Source organism: Sceloporus occidentalis, unplaced genomic scaffold (assembly GCF_023333645.1).
Source record: "Sceloporus occidentalis isolate IW3139 unplaced genomic scaffold, rSceOcc1.0.p SCAF_1, whole genome shotgun sequence".
In the NCBI taxonomy this organism is placed as follows: domain Eukaryota; kingdom Metazoa; phylum Chordata; class Lepidosauria; order Squamata; family Phrynosomatidae; genus Sceloporus; species Sceloporus occidentalis.
In genome coordinates, this window is record NW_028316981.1 from 186,570,372 (window position 1) to 186,581,019 (window position 10,648).

Genomic DNA, 10,648 nt, shown 5'->3' on the forward strand with positions numbered 1-10,648 from the left:
TTTAATGCTATATCACTTATGGCTATTCTTGTACCAGCACTAAATTTCACATTGGCATGCAGTATTTGCCTGACCATATTCCTTTCACAATGGCACAGGATAATTACTGGTGACACCTTAACCTCACAGAGCCAACAAGACAACACAAGTAGCAAAAGCCAGTCTTATGGCCAATCCCCGACATATCTATCCAAGGAGCTCATCTGCTTGCTAGGGTGCCATCCACTGCATTGGCAAGGAAAATATTTCTACCCTTCCCCAAATGGCTGCATCACATAGTTTGAGAGATACACTTAGAGACAGCAACTTAGAACAGGTGCAAGCCTTGAGGTCAAGTTCAACAATACTGGCCAAGATCCTTTGGACATGCCTCTCAGACGCTGGATGCTTCATTGGCATCCTTGACTGGGGCCTGCTAGTGCCTGCTAGTGCACTTCAGTCATTCTCTGAAAATGTGAAGCTATAATCTGAACCCAGATGGCATCCAGAGTGAAGGATGCTGAAGTTGCAGTTTAGGTTACAGTGCCCATCGACCATGACCACAAGTCATATTGTCTAGGGCTTAGGGGAACTATAACACTGGCCATCTGTCGGGGATGCTTTGATTTAGATTTCCTGGATGGCAGAATGGGGTTGGACTGGATGGCCCTTGGGATCTCTTCTAACTCTACGATCCTATGATCTCCCCACACCTGACTTAGACTTATGGAAGGGCTTCTTAGAGGAAGGAAGAGGCAAGGGAGAAGGAGTTCAACCAGTACCTTAACTCCCTAATCCTTATGATGATCTAAGCTGGCAACAAATAATAATAATAACAACAACTATTAATATCCACCTTTCCCTATGGATCGAGGCAGGGAGCAACAGACTAAAGTACAGCATCAAATAAACATCCAGTTAACCATGGAGAAATGTAAACTTGGCCACGGAAACAAGGTTAAAAGCATGAAAATCTATTAAAATATATACAATCAGATAAAAAAAAGCATACATATTCAAAACACTCAATTCATAATTTAAAAAAAAACACCTCAAAGAAAAGATTGGTCTTTGATGCTGTTTTAAACTTAAAGCAGCCGTTTCCAGCTGTCGAATCTCCTCCAGCAGGCTATTCCACAATCTGGGGAAAATGGATCAGATATTGCCTGGCTGATGACTCCTACCTAACCTAAAGGTTAGGCCTGCATAGAATAGATCAGGAAATACTCCTCACCTGTCAGAGGAGGTTTTAATGATGGCACGACCCAGAACTGAGATATTGGAGGGAGGTGTAGTGAAGCCACCTTGCACATTTACTCCACTACTTCTGAGCTTAGTAGGCATCTTAGTCCAAATACAAACCATGTGTGTCACTGCAGCATAGGAACAGGCCTGAACTGTGTATGTACACACCTTCAAGTTACCTATTGACTTATGGCAGCCCTATGAATTTCTGTCTAAGCTGTTCTCTTATCCATGCTTCCTGGAGCTTTATTTTGAGCAAAGCTTTGGAAAGTGAACAAGCAGGTGTGGTACAGTAGTCTGAATCTTGGACTAGGACTTTGGGATTGTTGTCATTGTTACTGTGTGCTTTCAAGTAATTTCTGACCTGTGGCGACCCTAAGGGATTTTCTTGGCAAGATTTGTTCAGAGTAGGTTTGCCATTGTCTTTGAGGCCGAGAGAGTGTGATTTTCCTGAGTTTCATGGCTGAGCAGGAATCGAACCATGGTCTCCAGAGTCATGGTCCAACACGTAAACCACTAGACCATGCTGACATTGGGAATAGGAAGGATCAAATCTCCACTCAACGATGGAAACCCACTTGGGCAAGTCACACTCTCTCTTCCTTAGAGGAAGGCAATGGCAAACCTCCCCGGGATAAATTTTGACAAGGAAACCCCCATGACAGGTTCGGCATAGGTTCACGTTGACTCGAAGACCCATAAACAAAAAGTGAAAAGGTAACTTTTTGCATTCCTCAGCTTTGGGTGCTTTTTATCGTATGTCTTCTACATCATTCCCTATTGAGCTGGATAGGAAAAGTTTCACACCATTTTCTCTTTCTCTTAAAGGCAGCAGCCATGCTGGAAGAGGAATTCATAGAGCTGCCTTTCAAGAAATAAAACAAAAAATCCCCCAAAGTAACATTTCCAAGCTTTGGGTACTTTTTAGTATTTTATTTTTTCCTTATTCCTCTCCCTACTGAGCTGAACAGCAAAAGTTTCACACCACGAACAGCAGCAACCCTGCTGCCATTAAAGGCTATTTGGAAAGTTAGTAAAAAGGAGGTAACGGTTTCAAGCTCAGGCAGGGCGATCATGTGTCCTCCTTTTCCAGGACATGCCCTCCATTCCCACCTTCTCTGTCCAGGAGGCATAGCGTGGCTTTGGCACGGCTTCTGGTCTCTTAGGACGCAGGCATCATTTAAACAGCACACCTCCAAAGTGACCCAAAGCAGCTTTATTTTGGTCTCTCTCTCTGTACAGGCCCAATATTTCTAGGTGTTTTGAGCTTTCCTTGGGCCAGGTTCAGAAGGGATTTCTCTATTTCTAGGTCTTTCCAGCTTTTCTCAAGTCAGGAAAAGAAAGGATTTCTTTATTTCTGGGAGTCCTTTGAGCTTTTCTTGGCTACAGAGTTTCCTGGCAGTTCCTCCGTTTGGTTTTCCTTCCCACCTTCCTTCTTTCCTTCCCTTCCTTCATTCCTCTCTTCCTTTCCTATCTCTCTCTCTCCTCCTTCCTTTCTGTTCCTCCTTTTCTTTTCTTTCCCTTTCTTTACTCTCTCCTTTCTATTCCTCCCTTCCTGTTCCTCCCTTTCTTCTTCCTTCCTTCCTTCTTTCCCTCCTCCTTTCCAATTCCTTCCTTCCTTGGAGATGAGGAGGACATCTGGAGTCCCCCCCCGTTGAGTTTCGGGATCCCTCCTTTGGGCTCCCTTTCCCCCTCCTTGTCTGGATCTTCTTCCCTAATCATCTGAAAAGGGTCCCTTCTTCTCCCCTCCACCTTCCTTCCTTCCTTCTCTGTTTCATCTTAGGACCCCCAGGCCTCCAAAGAAAGTTTCTGAACAATGCCCGCCAGACTTCAAAGTGGAAGAAGGGGGGCTTTCCCTCCCTCTCCCTTGGCTGAGCCAGACGTCTGGAAAGGGGTCTCGCTCTCTCTCTCCCTAGTCTGGAGCCTCCCAGACAGGGCCAGGGCTGCTGGGTTGGTTGGGGGCAGAGGAAGGAGGGAGGATGGCCAGAGAGAAGGGCAGCCCTTGATCCTGACCGCAGACAAGGCAGGGAGGGACTGGCGGGAGGATGGGGACAGGGGGCTTGGGGAGGGGATCCCCCAGCATCAAGTGGAGGGGACAGGGCACAACCCCCCCCGCCCGACTCACGGCTCCTCCTTGGCTCTCTCTGGGCTCCAGACGAGGCTGGGGCAGGATCCCTTTGTGTGCCTTTCCCTCCAGGGTCGCCATCGCCGGAGTCGCTGTCGAGAGCGGAGAAGGGAGGGGGGGCCCTTTTCCTTTCTCTTCCTTCCTCCTTTCCTTCCTTTTCGTTTCTCCCTTTCTTTTCCTTTCCCTCCCTTTCTTCCTTCCCTTTACTCTCTCCTTTCCCTTCCTTCCTGTTCCGCGCTTTCCTTCCTTTCTTCCTTCCCTCCCTTCTTCTTTCTTTCCCTTGTTTTCTTCCTTTCCTTACTTTAATCTCCCTTGTTTCCTTTTCCTTCCTTTCTTTACTCCCTCCCTCCCTCCTTCCTTTCTTCATTCTTTCCTTTCCCTTCTTTTCTTCTTTCCTTTCCTTTACTCTCCTTCTTTCCTTTCCCTTCCTTCCTTCCTTCCTTCCCTCCCTCCTTCTTTCTTTCTTCCTTCACTCTCTTTCTTTCCTTTCCCTTCCTTTCCTCCTTCTATCTTTCCTTTCCCTTCCTTCTTCCTTCCCTCTTTCTTTTCTTTCCCTTCCTTCCTTCCTATACTCTCTTTCTTTCGCGACCTCCCTCCTTCTTTCTTTCCTTCCTTACCTTTCCTCCTTTCCCCTCCCTCCCTCCCTCCCTCCCTCCTTCTTTCTTTCCTTTCCCTTCCTCGTTCTCTCTCTCTCTCTTCCATCCCTTCTCCTCTCCCTCTTTCTGGGGCACCCTGGCGCCGACCCAAATCCAGGGGGAAAGTTGGGGAGTGGGTGGCGCCCCTGGTTCCGAAGGCAGCAGCAGCAGCAGCGCCGGCATTTCCCTGCCCGCCGGGGCTTGCCTTGCCTTGCCTTGCCAGGCGTGGGCTCTGGGCTGGGCGGGCAGCGTGGCTCCTTCCTCCTCTTCTTGCTCCCCTTGGGCCAAGGCGGGAGGCGTCTGCCTTGACCTTGCTTGTCTGTCTCTCTGTCTGACTCTCTGTCTGGGGCTGGGAGGAGGACGGAGCCCCTGCTCAGCCCCTCCGAGTGGGGGCCCTCTTCTTCTTCTTCTTCTTCCACTGGGGCCCAGAGAGGGAGGGGGGCACTCCGGCAGGGAGGCGCCAGGCCCCACCCCCCACGCCCCCTGCCTTCCTCCTCCTCCTCCTCCTCTTCCCTCCCTATCCCACTCTCTCTCTCTCTCTCTCTAGTAGAATATACAGATGTCTCTTTTACATACATACACATAGACATATATGCATGTAAAAGATAATATATATATATATATATATATATATATATATGTATATACTGTATATGTATACTCACTCTTTATAGTACAGACGTCTTTATAGTGGAATACACACACACACACTATAAATGTATACTCGCTGTCTTTATAGTGGAATATACAGACGTCTCTCTCTCTCACACACACACATATACACTAAATATGTATACTCACTCTCTTTCTCTATAGTAGAATATACAGATGTCTCTTTTACATGTATCTATGCATACTCACTCTCTTTCCATAGTAAATATATAGACGTCTCATATTACTAGTAAAATATGTAGACGTCTCTTTTACATATATCTGTACACATTCACTGTCTTCCTGTAGTAGAATATAGTGGGATATATAGACGTGTCATTCATATACCTGTATCTGTATACTCTCTCTAGAGAATACATGTACAGACAGCTCTTTTACATATATCTATACATACACTCTCTCTATATATATATACTGGAATATATAGAAGTCTCTTTTACACACACACACTTATACTTTCTCTGTAGTAGAATATGTAGATGTCTGTTTTACACACACACATACTTATACTCTTTCTATAGTAGAATATATAGACGTCTCTTACACACACACGTATATTCTCTCTCTCTCTATAGTAGAATATATAGACATCTCTTTTTACACATACACCCCACACCTATCTATCTATCTATCTATCTATCTATCTATCTATCTATCTATCTATCTATCTCTGTAACCCATCCCTCCTCTTTCCTTGCTAACTCCCAACAGATAGATAGCTGGGTGCCTTTCTCTGAACCCATCTGTGGGGAGTTTTTGCAAGGAAAGAGGAGGGCTGGTGGGTCAGAGCTGGGCCTGGGGGGGCGGGTTGGGGCTGATGAGGGGTCTCCTCATTGGCTGCTCGGACAGCCCCGGGCTCCTCTCATTGGACGCCTGGGCCAAAGATTGATGCCCATTCCCCCCCAGAAGAAAGGACAGTCTTCTTGGGTCTCTGAGGGAGGCTTTTGCAGACAAGCCAAGAGAGGGCCAGACATTAACCCTCAGTGTGCCAGATGCCGCCTGGTTTGGGGAGGGGGAGACCCCCAAGGGGTCATGAAGGGGTAGTTGGGGTAAAGATGGCACCAGGTAACCCCCCCTTAAGGTGGGGTGTCCCCACTGCTCCTCAAACATGCTTTTGGGCAGAAAAGGGCTGTGGGATTAGCCTGGGTACTATCAAAATGCTGAAGAGATGGGAGAGGCTCAGTGGGAGGAGAAAGGAGATATTGTAATTTAAAAGTCTACTTTTAATCGTAGTATGTACTTGTTTATTCCATGTATATGATATTGTAATTTTAAAAGTATACTTTTAATCACGCTACTTGCTTATGACACAACTAGAATCGTAGAGTCGGAAAGGGACCACAAGATCTCTGTTCAATAATGATATATTTTTAAAATAATTAAATAATACTAATGTTAAAACCTAAGTTAAAAATGGCATATTTCAAAACATTTTAAAGCAAACACTATTAAAACATGTAAACAGCACGCCACATGACATAAGTGAAATTCACCCACCAAAACCCTGCCTAAGCAAAACTATCTTCAGCTGTTGCCACCCTATGCAATCCTGTGATTTGTTATTTTACAAGGTCTTTAACTTTTGCTGCCAAAGAGTGTGAGTGCCTCACAAAACTACAAATCCCAGGATTCTATAGGATGGATCCAGGGCAGTTAAAGTGGTGTCAGACAGCATTATTCAGAAAATGTAGATGCACTCCAAAGCCTCATTCCCACTACTTTTTAAACCAGATCACAATTTGGTTTAAATCAGTTAAACAACCCTGGTTCCCACTTAATCCGAATCGCTGAAGCGATTCTGAGAGGGGGGCCATGCTCCAGACCCATTTAACCCATGTCTTTTTGACACTGATTTTTCCCCACTTCTTTTTCAGTAAACCAATTCTGCGCAATTCTCCACAAGCGGATCGGAATCGATTCAAATTTCCCCTTCGGATGGCTGTAACCAAATCATTTTGAATCGATTCAATGGTGAATGGGAACCACAGGTGGGTTATTTTGGTGCCAGAAAATGTGATCGGGCCAAGTGAAGTGTAAACCATGTTCCAATGTCGAATAGATCCATCTATTCAGATCACACCCAGATGTATCTGTAGGTGGGAATGAGGCCCAAGTCTGGAGAACCACACATTATTCAACCCTGGTTTTGAGCAAGGAGGGGAAAATGCATGGCTCTCTAGATGTGGTTGCACTACTAACCTCCTGCATTCCTTGCTACTGACATGCTACCTAGGAATGCTGGGTGTTGCAGTCCAACCAGGAGGGCCACGCTGTTCCCAGCCAGGGTTTAGAAGTGGTATAGACATGCTAGAAGTGGGGTGACCAAAATTTAGATCCTCAGTTCAGCCTAGAGAAACCTTGAGGCACACTGCCTCTTTCTTCCTAAACTTTAGAGGGAACCATGTACCATCTTTGTTATAAAAAGAAGTGCTTGGCTCCTGGGCAGCTTAGGACTGATCTTAATATAGCCAGGGCAATTTCATGCATTCATGGACAATAAATGACTCAACACTCAGGGCTTGCAAATGAATGTGTGAATGTTCTCACTGAAAAGAACAGAACTGCCCTTTTAGAAACAACTGCACTCTTTTGTCTTTGTATCCCAATGCAAAGAAATTAAACCACAGAGTTGTTATCTTTCCCATTCGACACACCATTTGTGGAGCTGGAGCATTCTGTTAGGCCTGCTGGTCCTTGCGCAGATACAGTCTGCAAATGTTAAACTGGGCTCTGGTTTGTTTTAAATTCCAGGGATAATTCTGCAGAAAATGCCAGTGTTATATCCATGGAAAATGAGAATTCATCTTAAGAGAACACCTGTGAATCTAGGTGCTTTTAAGAAATGCTTAAAATAGGCAATCCCTACTTGCAGAACTCCTATTAGAAAAGGCATCTAGCAATGAAAAGAACAGTACATCTGATATTCCTGATGAGAAACCTATACTTAGGACAAGAGGCTACTGTCAGAACAGAATTTGGAGAAACAGAGTGGCTTCCAATTGGCAAAGAGGTCGGGCAAAGCTGCCTTTTATCATCCTACTTGTTCAATTTGTACGTCAGAAAACATCATACTAAGAGCTGGATTAGACTTAGAAGAAGGAGGAGTGAAGACTGAAGAAAGGAACATCAACAATCTCAGATACGTGGAGGACACCATATTACTAGCAGAAAACATCACAGACCTGGAGCAGTTATTAAGGAAGGTACAAGTGCAAGGACAGGCTTACTTCTGAACATAAAGAAAAGAAAAATAACAACTACATAACAAATACATAAATTCAGCTTAGATAATGAAGAAATTGAAACGGTTGAAGAATTTCTGTACCTCGGGTCAAACGCTGATCAGAATGGGGACTGCAGTCAAGAAATAAAAAGACTACGAATAGGAAGGGCATTGGAGGGCAGGATTATTGGAGATGTCTCATTCAAAGGGTCACCATGAGTAGAAATGAAGTAGAAGGCAGTTAACAACAACAAAGAAAAGAAATGCTCATGTAAACAGGCCAGGAAAAGGCCAGGGGTTCAGGGAAAAGATGAATCTCTAATCACTTTTCAAATAGGATTACGAGTGAAGGGAATTGGGTATCAGGTAGTAGAACAAGGGTAGGTAACAAATGGGTGGCTGTCCAAATGTTTTTGGACTACAGTTCCTATCAGCCCTAGCCAACATAGCTAATAATGTAGGATGATGGGAGTTGGCTTGCAACAGCTTCTGAAGGAGTGCATGTTCTCCCATCCCTGAATAGAGCAATGTGTGGTGGCTAAGGAAATGTAGGCAGGCAGGAGCTGGAAATGGAAATCTTGGGCTTATTTATTTATTTATGAATTAATAAAATATTTGTTAATTTATTCATTAATTACATTATTTATATCCTGTCCTATAGCCAAAGATCTCTGGGTGGCGCACATTAAAATTAGTTTAAGCAACAGTAAAGTATCATTTGAAAACCAGCATGGTGTACTGGTAGAGGTATTGGACTAGGACTCTGGAGACCAGGGTTTAAATTACTTCTTATCCATGGAAACCCTAATGGTGACCTTGGGAAAGTCACATTCTCTCAGCTTCACAGGAGGACAAGTGTAAAACCCCTCTCAAAACATTCTGCCAAAAATACTCTATGGCAGGTTTGCTTCAGGGTCACCATAAGTCAGAAATGACTTGAACCCTGTACACAATACACACACACACACACACACGATAACTTACAGTCTAAAACATGTTAAACTATATATACATTTAAACAAATTCAAACAGTTAAAACTATGTACATGCAACCCTAATGGTTATCTGTTAATGTTTTTGCACAGCAGGCTTCTCCCAGAAAATCTGTCCCCTCTCCACAAATTGTCCACCCCTCTCCATGAGTGGAAGTTTAAAGCTGCAATTTTATGTACAGTTTATTCATGACAACCAAATACAGGTTGATAGCCATCAAATTACAAAAATAATTAAAACCCTCTAAACCTTCCACAGTCAATTAGCTCTATAACATATAGAGCAATATGTTTACACTAAAATTACAAAAATGTTTCATACAAAAACATCACAGTTTTCCATACTGTATTCACATTAATATTATCTGTTTACTGCAGATTCCCATGCAGGTCTTTATCCTCAAAGTCTAATCTAAGTTTAGCTGCTTTCACAGCAAATCTGGCAGTGTTGAACATAACAGACCTAGTTGTATTAGCTAACAAGTAAGTGATTTTCTCCAAGTCATTTTGGTTAGCTACAAGGTCTAAACTTCTCTTCAGAAACTTATCTCTTGGCGTTTTATATATCCTACAATGTAATATATAGTCTTCAATATCCCCACTTCCACAAATGCAAATATGTAGCTCCTTGGGAATCTTTTCATATTTCCCTTCAATGTAGTTGGTTTTCATTGTCTGGAATCGTTGGTCTATAAAAGCCCTACGAAGAAGAGGTTGAGTTATTTCTGACAGATATTTTTCCTCTCCAAAACATACTTTTAGAAAAGGGAAACTAGAAGAGAAAGCTGCAGTTTTTATAAATCCAATTTAAAACTGCAATTTTATAGCTCCAATTTTATACATGCAATTTAATGGAAGTAACATGGAGGCATGTGTAAATGTTTCTGTGAGACTACGTTGTGAAACCTTGAAGTCCCAGGTAATGTGTACTGTAGTTCAAGCTAAAAGAAGGGTTGTCCCAAGTGTGAAATATGACCAGTTAAAGTCATGTTGTACTTTTCACAGCCAAGAGGTAGGCTGTAAATGCAATAGTTCTGGGACTATATGTGGTATTTAGGGGATCCACTTTGCTCCTAAATCTGGTATATTCTTTAATCCTTAAAAATATATGGGGGCTTACCCTTTCAAAGAGAGGTCTGATTGTGTGCTCCACACTGTTTTTTCCAGTTCTAACATAGACAGTAAAATCTCTTCTCTCCACCTAGTACTTCTATATGTTTTTCCCCATCCAGGATTTTAATTATTTGCGTCTTAATGATTCTCCTTGCATACCACAAAATGAGGGTAAACAACAATTATACCTTCTTCTAAGTTGTTATCCTAAATTTCCTTTGCTTTGATGTACATGTCCTGTGTTAGAAAGCCCCAGCTGGTCCATATGGTGAGGAAATGAAGTTTGATGTGAGGAGATATATTTTTGTCTATTGGATATATATCTCACCTTTCTCCCTAGGAAGACTATCACATGGGGAAAATCAAGGGATTAAAAAGACATTTTCCCGTGAAAGCTGTGCGATCATGGCAAAGATTTTCAGACGACAGCGTGATCTAAGAGGACTTATCCTGGGAAGAACCAGGAATATACCAGCAACAAACCATTCACAGGATTTCCCCATGAATGGTTTATTGCTGGAGCATTTCTAGTTCTTCCTGGGACAAGTCCTCTCAGATTGCCAGGTGTCTCAAAATCATTGCCGCAGTTGTGCAACTTTCCCAGGAAAATGCCTTTTTAATCCCCTGATTTCCCCCCATGCGATAGTCTCCTTAGATAGACTCA

The 10,648-nt window shown here is 43.4% G+C and overlaps 1 long non-coding RNA gene across 4 annotated transcripts in view; it reads right to left on the bottom strand.

The window, feature by feature from the left end:
- LOC149323076 (uncharacterized) overlaps nucleotides 1-3,764 on the bottom strand; it is a 62,682-nt gene extending 58,918 nt beyond the window's left edge. For all 4 annotated transcript variants that reach the window (XR_016272381.1, XR_016272379.1, XR_016272382.1 and 1 more), the window contains exon 1: nucleotides 3,350-3,764. This is a non-coding gene — a long non-coding RNA (uncharacterized LOC149323076). The remainder of the gene's footprint in view (nucleotides 1-3,349) is intronic.
- Nucleotides 3,765-10,648: the final 6,884 nt, after the last annotated feature.